The sequence below is a fragment of the Trichosurus vulpecula genome, chromosome 8 (genome assembly GCF_011100635.1).
Source record: "Trichosurus vulpecula isolate mTriVul1 chromosome 8, mTriVul1.pri, whole genome shotgun sequence".
NCBI lineage: Eukaryota > Metazoa > Chordata > Mammalia > Diprotodontia > Phalangeridae > Trichosurus > Trichosurus vulpecula.
In genome coordinates this window covers 32,732,225-32,745,383 of record NC_050580.1, presented here as the reverse complement: position 1 = coordinate 32,745,383, position 13,159 = coordinate 32,732,225, and positions in this window count along the sequence as shown.

Below are 13,159 nucleotides of genomic sequence, written 5' to 3'. Positions count from 1 at the left end.
CTCTCTCCCCTCCCTCTCCTCCCTCCCTCTCCCTCTCTCTGTTTTCCCTCCTCCCTATCTCCTCTCCTGTCCTTCCCCTCCTATCCTTCCCCTCTACCTGTATTCCTCTTTCTTTCCCTCCCTCCTTTCCCCCTTTCTCTCCCTCTACTCCTCTCCCAAATTATTTGTTTCATTATTCATGCAAAGTTGCTCAGTGGGATGGAAGATTAAGTCGTATCCCCCTCCTCCCTCATCCCCTAAAGTCCCCACTCCGAGGCTCCCTTTGAAGTGTCTTTTGGGCAGTTATTTATAGGCAGGAAAGAGATTGGGCTAGAGTGCAGGGACTTCAGGTTTTTCTGCCCTCTTCTATTTCACACCAAGGTGGGGAGACTGGTTAGGTTTTTCCTCTTTCCCTCCCCCCCCCTTCCCTCAGCTTTGTGAGGCCGGACCACCCTCGAGTTCCCTCCCTCTTCCGAGAAGTTTGCAGAAGTGGCCCTCTTGGGATACGTGCAAGGAAGGGGGGAAGATTTCCCTTGGGATTCCCCAACTGGGTCACTATCATCTTCTGATCTTTGTGGTTCCCTCGGAGGGGCCCTGGGTTCCCACAGCTCTGCCAGTCTTTTTCACTGTCTTGGGCAGACACTTCTTCAGCCCCCAAGTCTATGGGCTCACCCTAGATCAGCCTCAAAGGGATGTATATCATATCTTGCCATTCCAGGATCACCCACTGCATCTTGTCCCCAATTCAGCAATCATAGAACTTACTGAGAATGCAGTACCAGGTCACTGGGTGGGGGTGGGGAGGAGACAGAAAATTTGGAAAAGATTCAATCCCTTTGCCCTCCTTGAGTTTACAGTCTTGAGGACAATGGTACCAAATTATAGTATCTGTATGTATATACGGTACAGTGGAGTGGGGTAAACCCAAGTACTCTGTGATGTCTGGGGAAGAGCCTGCTATCATCCAGGTTGGTAATCAGGGAAGCCTTCTCAGATGTAGCTTTTGAGGTGGGTAGGGATTGAATTAGTGGGAGGGGAAGAGAGACATTCTGGGTATAAGGAATTATGGGAACAAAAGTATGAAGTCAGACTACAGTATTCATTTGAGGTACAGAAATTCACCTAGATTGTCTGGTAACAAGTACATAGGAGAGGTGTAGTATAAGACTAGAAAGAAGGCAGAACCAGATTGGAGAAGTCCTCAAGTGCCAGACAAAGGAATGAGAAGAGAATTAAGATTTTCAGATTAAATGATATATGTGTAATGAATATATACTAATAGATTAGATTCTCAGAATTCATGACACATATATCAATTACCATGAAAATAATAATTGATATGAAAATCATAATTCCCTTCACAGGAATTTGTAAGGGAATAGGGAATCATGACATGGTTGTTGTTTGTCCTTCATTCTCAAAGAGGACCATGACACTGGGAAGGTCATGGTGTCATGACATGTAAGTGAATTGGATTTAAGTGAGGCAGGACTGTGCAGTCACTGGCCTCACTTTCTCCTCCGGAGCCATCTGGGTCCAGTGGCAAGATATAGACCAGACCGGAGATGCGCACCCCCTGGGAGGGAGATCTTTGAGCAGAGGAGGGAGGGGTCCTATCAGACCTTCCCACCCATCCATTACCTCAAAATTTTCCTTCTGTAAGGGGAACAATCAGCCTTCCTAGGGCCTGCCTTAGGACCACTAGAGGAAAAGACATAAGAACTGACCCTGAGGGATAGGCAGAAGAGGAAGCTCAGAGCAGAGGGAGGCTCATCCCAGGAGACTAGAGAACTGGGATGGGGAAGATAGAGGAGGAATTGAATGCATATGCCTGCCATCAGGCTGAACTCATAGAGTCTAGCACCTGTACTGAGAGGCTGGCACAGAATCACCTTCCCTCTCGCCCTCCCCTGCATCATGGAGGAGAGCATCTAGTCCAATTCCCCCTTCCTGCACTTTTTCCTTGGGGGCAGTCAGAAGTTCCCTGTGGGGACCCAAGGGTGCTTATAAGGTATCCTCTCAACCTTCTTTTCCCTCCCCTGGTCCAAGCTATTTTTTCTACTTAAAAAATCATCATTCTGAATACTCAGCTCTAAATAACTCTGTCTATCCAGACCTTATCTCTTAGGGGCTCATAACATCACTGCACAGGTAGAAGGGGAGAGAGTACCTACATGGTGGGAGAGGAACTGAGGAAAGAAGCTTGATCTCATAGGAATGAAAGGAGAAACAAGGCAGTTACCTTCCTCTGGGCCTTTAGTAGTAAAATGTTGTCTGTACATATTATAGTGTCATCAAGTGTGACATCTCACATCATATAATAATAATATACCTCTCATGTAATACGAAGACTTTCAAGGAACCTTAAGGATCATCTAGTCCACACCTATCGTTCTTTTTTTCAAAGGGGGAAGTTGAGGGCTAGAATGTGGATGTAACTTGTCCAAGATCACACAAATAATAACAGAGGTGGGATTTGAAATCAGATCTTGGGACTCACTTATTACCTGTGGGACCCTGTGTAAGCAACTGAACTTCCATGCCTCAGTTTCTTTCCTTGTAAAAATGGAAGGGATTGGACTGAGTGGCTTCTAAGTTTTCTGTTTTCACTGAGTCTATGATCTCTGACCTATGGATACAAATATGGTATTCTTTCCATTACACACTAATTCTATGCCACGTATAATTATCTAATCATCATTGAGAGGAGATGTGTGGATCCCCGATGAAAGATAGGGGAGTAGACTTGGATTCAGGAATTGTTGTTGTTCAGTCAAGTCCAACACTTCATGACCCCATTTGGGGTTTTCTTGGCAAAGATGCTGGAGGGGTTTGCCATTTCATTCTCTAGTTAATTTTACAGATGAGGAAACTGAGGCAAAAGGATTAAGTGTCTTGCCCAGAGTCACACAACTAATAAAGTTTGAGGCCAGATTTGAGCTCAAGAAGATGAGTCTTCTTGACTCCAGGCCCGACACTCTACTGCACCACCTAGCTGCCCAGGAATATCTGGGTTCAAATCCAGCCTCTGACTAGAGCTAGGGCTCTCAGCCTCCAGCAACTCTGAGGTTCTTCATCAGTTTTATGACAGTAAATGAAAGTGGCCTGAGTTCCTTGGGTGAGGGAACCTGGGGGGGAGGCAGTGTGGTTCAATGGGGAGAACACTAGACTAGGGAGTCAGAAGACCTAGGTCTGCTACTAACTCACTGTGTTTCCCCCGTGTTGAGATGACCTTTCTGCTCTTTCTGACACATTCCAGGACATTAAGATTTATGCAGAGCTGGGTTGTTGGGTCTCTAGAAGCAGATAATCATAGCTAGCATCTATGTGACACTTTAAGATTTGCAAAGTGGTTTACAAACATTGGCTCAATTTCTCCTCAAAGCAACCTTGAGATGACATGGCCAGGAGAGTGCTGTTTCTATCTGGCCACCAGGGGGAGCGGGAGAGTTTCTACTTGGAGTGAGAATCGTCTGCTCTGATGATGGCAAAGTTCTGGTGCTTGACGAATGGATGCAGACATTTATCTGACCCTACTGGACTTTTTTCATTTAGGCTAGTTAAGATGGGAGTATGGCTAGAGGGCTCTGGCCTCTGTGCCTAGGCTAGTGCCCATCCAAGAGTGCACCTCCTAGGAAGGGAGGACTGTGGTATTTGACTCATTTGTTCGTTGAAGAAGCATTTATTTACCTCCTACTTTGTACAGAGACAGGCATGGCCAAGTGCCTAACTCTCCCTTGCTGCCCCTGCCCACTTGGAGCATAGCATCTTGACCCCCTTCTCTCAATGGGAGGATAGCCACTCACTTGACCCCTGAGATGGTGAAGTCACCGACAAGAGTCGAGAAAGGCAACAGCATTTCGGGCTAGGAACTGGAAAGGAGGCTGACCTGGAAGTCGAGACCTGGGCTCGAATCTCAGTTCTGATACCTGTCTGCTGGGTGACCCTGGGCCATGTCTGTTAACCTCATGTGTTCCAGGTTTGTCATCTGTAAAACAAGAAAGATAATCCTGACACTACCTACTTGGGAGAAAGATGCGGCATTGTGGAGAAAGCACTTTGGAATCCTTCAAGTGTAGAGTGAATGAGTTTGATCTCACTTTTAAAGCAGCAAAGAGAATCAGACTTTCTGTGCCCTCCTCCCCATCCCCCCTTTCCACCCACCTTCCCCCCTTTGCACCCCCCTTCCCTCTCCTGACCACAAGGCATCCCGTCGGAGTGCCTGAGGTCTTGAGGTGGTACTGCCAGCAAAAACAATGGCAATGCTCTGTTCTTAACCACTTCCCTATCAATTCTCTGCCCCAGGGATTGTTTGCCCGGGTCTGCAGCTGGGTCCAGTCCAACCCTTCTTAATGCGGTCATTAGCAGTAATCACTCTCTTTTCCTTCAAGGGTGTAAAGCCTTTCCTCATAACAACTTTGTGAGTTGTGCAGTCTCAGTGTCATTATCTCTGTTTTTCAGACAAGGAGCTGAGGCTCAGGGAGAAGGAACTTGATAGGGGTCACAGACCTATGAACGAACAGTCTGGACCTCCCATCCTCCACCAGTTGTGAAAGTGATTTCCTAACTCTCAGGTCTAACCATGTCACCCCCTACTCACTAAACTCCAGTGGCTTCCTATCTCCTCCCAATCAGATATAAAATCCCCTCTTTGGATTCCAAAGCCCTCTGTCACCTGGCCCTTCCCACCTCTCTGGTCTTCTTGCACTCTCCCCCTGCCCCCCCCCCAATACACACAGGTGTGTGACATCAGACTCCATGTTGTTCCTTGAAAAAGACAATTCAGACACAAAACAGACATGGCCCAGGGTCACCCAGCAGACAGGTATCAGAACTGAGATTCGAGCCCAGGTCTCGACTTCCAGGTCAGCCTCCTTTCCAGTTCCTAGCCCGAAATGCTGTTGCTTTTCTCAACTCTTGTCGGTGACTTCACCATCTCAGGGGTCAAGTGAGTGGCTATCCTCCCATTGAGAGAAGGGGGTCACATTCAGAATTCCTCCTTGCTTCTCATCTCTTACCCCGGCTTCTCTGGCTTCCTTCAAGGCCCCACTCACATCCCACATTCTCCAAGAAGCCTTTTCCAGTCCCCTTCATCCCAGAGCCTTTCCTCCATTGATAAGCTCCAATTTATCCTGTCTATCTATCGCTTGTTTATACGGAGCTGTTTGCATGTTGTCCTCCATTAGACAGTGACCTCATTGAGAGCAGGGACTGTCTTTTACCTTTCTTTGCATTCTCTGGACTTAGCACAGTGCTTGGCACACTGCAGGCATTTAATAAATGTTTATTATCTGACAAACCATTCAGGTCTTTTGGCACTCACCCAGCAACTTTTCTACTATCTTTTCACATCAGAGAACTCTGAGATACCATTCAGATCAATTTGTATGGAATAAAAACCAAAGTACAAACACTAAGAAATTTCACCAGGGTCACTCATCTAGGAAATGGTAGAGCTGGGTCTTGTTTTGCCTCCCTGAACTGGGGCCAGTACCAGCCCTTGCTCAAGAACACACACTCCATCTCTGAGACATTGTCTGAGGACCCTTGGTCTGTCTGAGTAGGCCTTGGCTCAGCAGGGACCCTAGAGATTAGGGCAGCTTGAGTTTTCCTTTGGGGTAGAAAACATAAGAATAATAGCTTCCCCTTCAGAGAGTACATTGACTTCAAAGCCCATTCACATGTCAACATGCTCTAATGGAAAGAGCCCAGAGTGGGTTGTTGGGAGCATGGGCTTCATCCATCATTATCTTGCTATGTGACTTGGTATATGGCATCGAACTTCTCTCTCTCTCTCTCTCTCTCTCTCTCTCTCTCTCTCTCTCTCATGCAGTCAGGACTGCAGCACTGGAGAAGATCCATGACAGAGAGACAGAAGACCTGGCCAGGCCTGGTCCCAGCTCTGTTGGTCGTTGGCCGTGTGAACTTGGGCTCCTGCTCTTTGCATCTAGTTTCCTCACCTGTAACAGGGAGTGTGTTGGCCTACTTGGCCTCTAAGATCCCAATCAACTCTAACAACCTAAGTTCTAGGGGCACAAACATTCAGTATTTTAACATTGTTGTTATTCTGTCATTTTTCAGTCATGTGCTACCTTTTATGACCCCATTTGGGGTTTTCTTGGCAAAGATATTGGAGTGGTTTTGCCATTTCCTTCTCCAGCTCATTTTACAGGGTTAAGTGACTTGGCCAGGGTCACACAGTTAGCTAGTAAGTGTCTGAGGCTGGATTTGAACTCAGGAAGATGAGTTGGTGCTCTTTGCACCATGGTTCCACCTAGCTTCTGTGTATGTTTCGACATCTTCCATCCTCTACCCCGACAGTGTAGGTTTGATGTTTTAACCTTCTACGTCCAATGTTCTAACATTCTACGTTCTAGAATAGGGACTCCTTTCTGGTCTAACACCACGTTCAAACAGTATATAGTCTCTGTTCTACCACTCCATATTCTAGGCTTCTCTTCCAATACAAATGTCCCATGACTCAAACTTGGCCTCTAATGAGGGTGCAGGAAGATACCAGCAGGACTTGGGTACCAGTGAACAGTGACTAGATGAGGCTTCTGGTTGGCGAGGGTCTAGATGCACCACTTGACCAGAGCCCGGGGATCTGATGTAGCCTGGCCAGGCTCTCCAGCTCCTGATATCAATCTCTCTTTTGTATAAGCCATAAAATTATACAAATCCACCTCTGAACAGGAAAAACTTTATATATGCACATGGAGTTGGAGAGCCCTCTGGGGAAAGCTGGCTGCAGCCGCTGCCGGCTCCTGATAGAGATCCTGGAGGCCAGACGCTGGAATCGCTTGAGTGACTTTATAAAATGCCTTTTCCTATTTGTTTGCAGGCTTTCTCCCAGTCACTGATCAGTCCATTTACTATGACCCAGCAAGGGCAGCCAAGGGAGCCTGGGGCTGGGTAAATGTAGGGTGGAGGGCTACAGATGTTCAGAGAAGGGTCATTCCTGGCCGGGAGGCACCAGGGAGCTTTGTCATCTGCAGCCAAAATAAACTCGCTAATTGAGTTTCAGAGGAGTTTGGACTGCGGGATCCCGGAGGTTGAACTAATGAGGACTCTTTGGGGGCATACGCCAGCAGTTGGAGGGTCCTGACCTAGTTTGGGTGCTGGGCTGCTTCCAGGCATTGGCCTCGGGCCAAACCAGTATGTGTATGTAGATATAGAAATATATATGTTTATGTATATTCGTATGCATATATATACACATACATATATCCACACACATGAACATGGGGGATACACCATGGGCAAAAGGGCATACCTGGATGTTACAGTGAATTGAGTGTTATTGTGTGTCTGTGTACATGCTGGCATATGGGTGCACTGGTGTCTGTGAAGGTGTGTTGGCTGTGTACGAGTGAAGGCGACATAGTCAAGTCAGGAAAATATGAGTTCGAATCCTACCTCAGATATTTACTAGCTATGTGATCCTGGGCAAGTCACCTAACTTGTGCCTCAGTTTCCTTACTGTATATTGGGGCAAAGATTGGATTCAATGTCCTCTAGGGTCTCTTGCACCTTATGAGTCTATGAGTCTGGGATCCTAGATTTCTGTGTGCTCCTTTTCTGGGTGGTGTTGGGTGTGTGTATATATACATCTATATGAAGTTTCACAGCTATTTACGGAGAGAAGATTGTCGTCTGCCTGGGACATGGCAGTGGGAGAAAGAGTACATGGTTCCGGAAGATTTAGTTCCAATCAGCAGAGCTCAGTAGATCTTTGACTTTGGGCAAATCATTTGCTTTTTCTGGCTTCCAGCTTCTTATCAGTTAAATATGCCTAAAAATCAATCTGGAAAAAATGGAGGGAGTCCAGAATGGGGACAGCCAGGATGATGGCTTCGAGCATGAAGGACCATCTTGGGGAAAAGAGATTCGATTTACTCAGCTTGGTCCCAGAGCAAGACAGAGCTAGTGAGGAAGATTGTAGCAAGGCAGACACAAGCTTTGAAGTCCTAACCCTTAGAATGTTCCAGGCTGAACAGGGCTGCGTGGGGGCTTCCCCTGCCCCAGTAGTTGGAGGAGCACTTGAGACACGTGAAAGGGCTCAAGCATCTTCCAGCTCTGAGCTTCTGAGACTCTGGAATCCTCCAGACTTGGAAGGAACAGGCTTAAGCTCAAAGTGTTACATAAATATGTTTTTCAGAGTGGCGTGTGAATGAATGATCTAACTAAGAAATGAATAAATGAATGAAAATGCATTTATTATGTTCCAGTCATTGTGCTTTTAAATACTGGGAGTACGAATATGAAAGTCAGGCTATCCCTGCCCTCATTCCTATTATATATCCCTAGCACCTAGCACAATGCCCCGTGTGGGGGGAAATTTGGTGTCATGTGAATTTGGTTGGGGTGGGGAAAAGGGAGGGAAGGGTCTGTACTGGAGGAATACTCAGCGTGGAAATTCTCTCTAATGATGCACTTTATTCATAACTCAAAGTCTTAGAGGCATGGCATGTTACCTGCCCATTGTTACAGAGCTAGTGTGTGACACCAGGCTTGTCTCTCAATATGCTGCACTGGCCACCCCTTCTCTGGCACGTAGTCACTATCATATATGTGTGTGTATACATATACATATGTATGTATGTATGTATGTATGTATGTATTCATGTGAGGCCATACAGTCAGAGCTGGGACTGGAACACAGGTCCTCTGTCTCCCAAATCCCAAACTCTCCACAGTGCTGCATTATGCTTCAAAGTCAAGCAAGGCTGATTAAACGTTACTTGGAAGTAAGTGATGGGGAGTCATTAGCAGAGGAATGGCCTCACTAGGCCCATATAGAAGTAAAATAACCCTGATAGTGGGAAAGATGGACTGGAGGAAGAAGAGAAAGCATCCATAGGAATGTCCTACTCATCAGGAAGTGTGGCAGCAATCACAGACTATAATAAAGACACTTAACAGAGTAGAAAGAAGAGTCAGGTCAGAAGGCCTGGATTGAAATTTCAGCTCTGTTACTTGTGTGACCTTGGAAAAGTCATTTCTCTCTGTGCCTCAGTTTCCCCTTCTGTAAAATGAAGAAGTGTGCTAGATGGCCTCTAAGGTCGGTACCAGCTCTATACCTATGACCTAATGAATCTTGTATGGGATGAATTAAGGGAAAGGAGTTGTCAGATGCTCTGGCCACTGTATGTTTGGGCTTCTCAAGGGGCAAAGGACTACTCTTAAGGAAGATGGGGTGTTTTAGTGGAAAGAGTTCTGGATTTGGATTCAGGAGATCATAGGTTCACAGATTTAGGACTTGAAGGCACTTCAGAGGCCATATCATCCAACCCTCTCAGTTTACAGGGGAGGAAACTGAGTCCTGGAGAGGTTGAGACTTTCCTGAGGTCACATAGATAGCAAGGAGCAGGGCTGGAGTTTGAACCAAGGTTCTCTGACTCCAAGCCTGGTCTTCTTTCCACCGAATCCCACTGTATCCTCATATTTGAGTCTAGCCCCACCATATATGAGCCATGTGACCATGGACAGAGCTTTAACTAGGGTGGGGTGGTTGGGACTTTGTACCTGGGTGCCATATTTAGAGGATGCTGAAAACACTTGTAGACCTTTAACAGCATAGAAACTTACAGGGGTCAGCATTGCCCCCTCAGTGGTCACACCACGGGGTAGCTACTGACTATCCCCAATTTGCTGGTCACGACCCTTACCTTGGGTAAGTCACCAACTCTCTGAACCTTTATACCCATCTACAACATGGTGATAATAATAACGCTTGCCCCCCCCCCCCCCCCCCACCTAACAGGGTTGTTTCTCGGGCAGGGCTTTGAAAACTTCTAAAGGGATCACGTTCATTCCCAGCTTCCAACGAGAGTGGCACAGCCCTTTCTTCATCGGTAGCCAGCAACCAAGCACAAGGCTTGGAGGAAGGTTCCCATATACCTCGTTACAAAGGCCTTTTTCTCTCTTTCTCCAAAGAATTGTTGATTTTTTTAAAAACCTCCTTTCTGAAGCCAAGGAAAACTCCCTCCTTTGCTTCCCTGCCCCCACTTCCCCCCCCCCCCGCTCTTTCTCTCCCAGCCACCCCTTTGGCCCCCCTCCCCCCAATCAGGAAATGAGGGGGTCTTGCTCTGCTCGAGTGATCCGATACTGACATTAACTAGCAGCCGACATCCCGGGCTATTGTAAATATATTAACTCAGGCCTTTTGTTGGGTTTATTAGGCTCAGGGACAACATCTGGAAACAGATGTTTTCTCGGAGATGAAGCAGAAAAGGGTGGAAAAAAAAAAGAAGAGGAAGAGAGCCAAAGGCCGACATGGGCCCTCTGGAGGGGAAACGTGCCGAGTGCTGGGATGCAGTCGGCCCACAGAACAGCCCCTGCTGACCGGCTGCTCCAAGGCTGGGCCAAGGTCTTCTCAGGGGCTCTAATGGGCCCTGACTGGCTGCATTCTGCTGTGCCCACATGTGGCTACTTGCACATTCACCTTGTTGTAGGAATGGGGGCCCAGGTGGGAAGTCTGGAGGTTTTCCCCTTTAAACCTCACCCTAGGGTCATAAGATTGCAGGATTTCATGCTGGAAAGAGCCCGACAGAGACTCTAGCCCAACCTGTCTCCTCTGAGGCCCAGGGAGGAATCACGTGTTTGACCCTGGAAGAGACCTTAGGGATCCCTTCACCCGATGTCACTCATTTTATGTGTCTAGGCCACAACCACGCAGGGGAACGTGGAAAGACCCTTACAAGTTCAGCCCCTCATCTTACCAATCAGGACACTAAGGCCCGGACATTTAGATCTGGAGCTGGAAGGGACAAGAGAGATCCTGTACTCATTCGATCTATCAATGTACATTTGTGCCTACTATGTGCTAGGCATTGGGCTAATAAACACTGGTGATGCGAAAGGAGGCAAAGTATAGTCCCTGCCCTCAAGGAGCTGACAATCTAATGGGGGACACAACCTGCAAATATATACAAACAAGTTCTGTAGAGAGTAAACAGGAAACAATTAACAGAGGGAAGGCACTAGAATTAAGAGGGGCAGGGGAAGGCTTCCTGTAGAAGGTGGGATTTTAGCTGGGACTTAAAGGAAGCCGGGGAGGCCAGTAGTCAGGGGGAAGGAGGGAGAGCATTCCAGGCCTGGGGGATGGCCAGAGAGACTGGCCAGAGACAAGAGAGATGGAGAGTCATGGTCATGGCACATCCAGGAGGCCACCATCACTGGAATGAAGCTTGTGCGTTGGGGGAGTAAAGTATAAGAAGACTGGAAAGGTAGGAGGGGTCTAAGTTATGAAGGGCTTTGAACGCCAAACAGGGCATTTTGTATTTGTTCCTGCAGGCAATAGGGAGCCCCTGGAGGTTATTGAGAGGGGCTGGGGAGTGATGTGATCAGACCTACATTTTGGTGGTTGGATGGAGGATGGTCTGGGGTGAGGAGAGACTCCAGGTAGGAAGACCCACCCACGGCTACTGTAATCATCCAGGCATGAGGTGGTGAGGGTCTGCACCCAGGTGGGGGCTGTGTCAGAGGAGAGAAGGGGTGTATTGGAGATCTGTCTCAGAGGTGAGGCGGTCCTTGGCAGCAGCCTGGATATAGGGCCTGAGAGGAGCGCAGGATGACTCCAAGGTTGGTGCCCTCTATAGGCGAAGTCAGAAGGAGTAGGTGGGGAAAAGATAATGAGATAAATAAAGAAAAAGGAACTCTGTACTCCACTCCATTTCATTTGACATACGAGGGGAGTTGAGACTTGCCCAAGATGAAATGGAAGGTTAGTGACCAAGCTGAGATTTGAACCCAAGACCTCAGACTCCCAAGGCAGTAGCCTTTCTGACATACCTCATCAGCTCTCCAGACCAAGTCCAGGTGCTCTAAGTGCTGGCTCTCCCTCCATTTACCTTGTCTCTCTCCTGCTTCACCCAGTCCCCCTTGAGGGCAGGGGCCACTCTAACCCAATTTTAGGACAGAGCTGGAAGAGACCTCACAAGGATGTCTAGCCTAGTGCCACCTTCATTTTACATATGAGGAAATGGAATCCCGGGAAAGTGAAATGACTTGGCCAAGGTCATACAGGTGGCTAGATTTAGTAGCAGGTCTCTGATCCCAAATTTGGAGTGCCTGTGCACTTGGGAGTCATCTAAGGAGGTGAAGAGAAGGATTCCTTGTCTCAAACAAGTAGTACTTTAATAAAGATCATAATTCTCATAGCTCACCTTTTATATAGTATTCTAAGGTTTGCAAAGAGTATTATAATTATCAAAATGATTTAATTTGATTGTCACCACAACTCTGGGAGGTAGGGGCTATTATCATCCCTACTTTTTGGAGGAGGAGACTGAAGCACACAGGTTAAGTGATTTGCCCAAGGTCCCAAAGCTATTAACGTCTGAGGCAGGATTTGAACTCAGATCTTCCAAGTCCAGCTCTCTATCCCTGTGCTACACTGCTTCTCAATCACAGAATTTCAGATCTGGAAGCCACTTTCGAGGCTATTAAATCCATCCTCTTAATTTTTCTGATGAAGAAATTGAGTCTCATGGAAGATACTGGACTTGCCTAGGTAATTAGTGTCACTTACTACAAGTCAATAACTTGTAACAAGATAACAAGTATCAGTCCAGGATTCTAACCCAGGCCTTGAGAATTTCAGCCGAGGGCTCACTTCAGAGCTGTGGCTTCATTGGTGCAGGGGCCCCCTCCGAGGTTCAGCCTACAAATTAGATGTACTCAGGTGCATCTCGGTGTTGTACTCGGGTGTTGGCTTTGTGTGGCTGGAGCTAAGAAAGTCTAGCTATCTAGGGATGAGCCTCTCAGTGCTTGGCTAGGATGGTCTTGGATTGAGGGCCGCTCTCCATTCACAGGCCCGTGCTCAGAGACTCTCCAGCATGGGCTGGACCCTACAGAAAGCATGAGGTTCTGGCAGAGCCTTTAAGAGCCAAGAATCACCATTGTACCAGAGGACTCTCGAGGACGCCCAGAGCCACCACATACTCGATCAGTGTTTGGCGAACAGACAAATGTTACCAGCCCACACTGTATTCCCAGATGAAATATGTGTTCCTGGAAGCACAGAACTAGGAAACACCCTTCATTCCTCCCCAAAGTCATTAAAAGATCTGAGTGAGCCACCCTTGGGGGACCAGGACAAACCACCCTTGGTCTTTGGCTGGATGAAGCCCCTTCACTCTCACCCCTGCAAACTGGAGACAGGGTGTCATTTAAT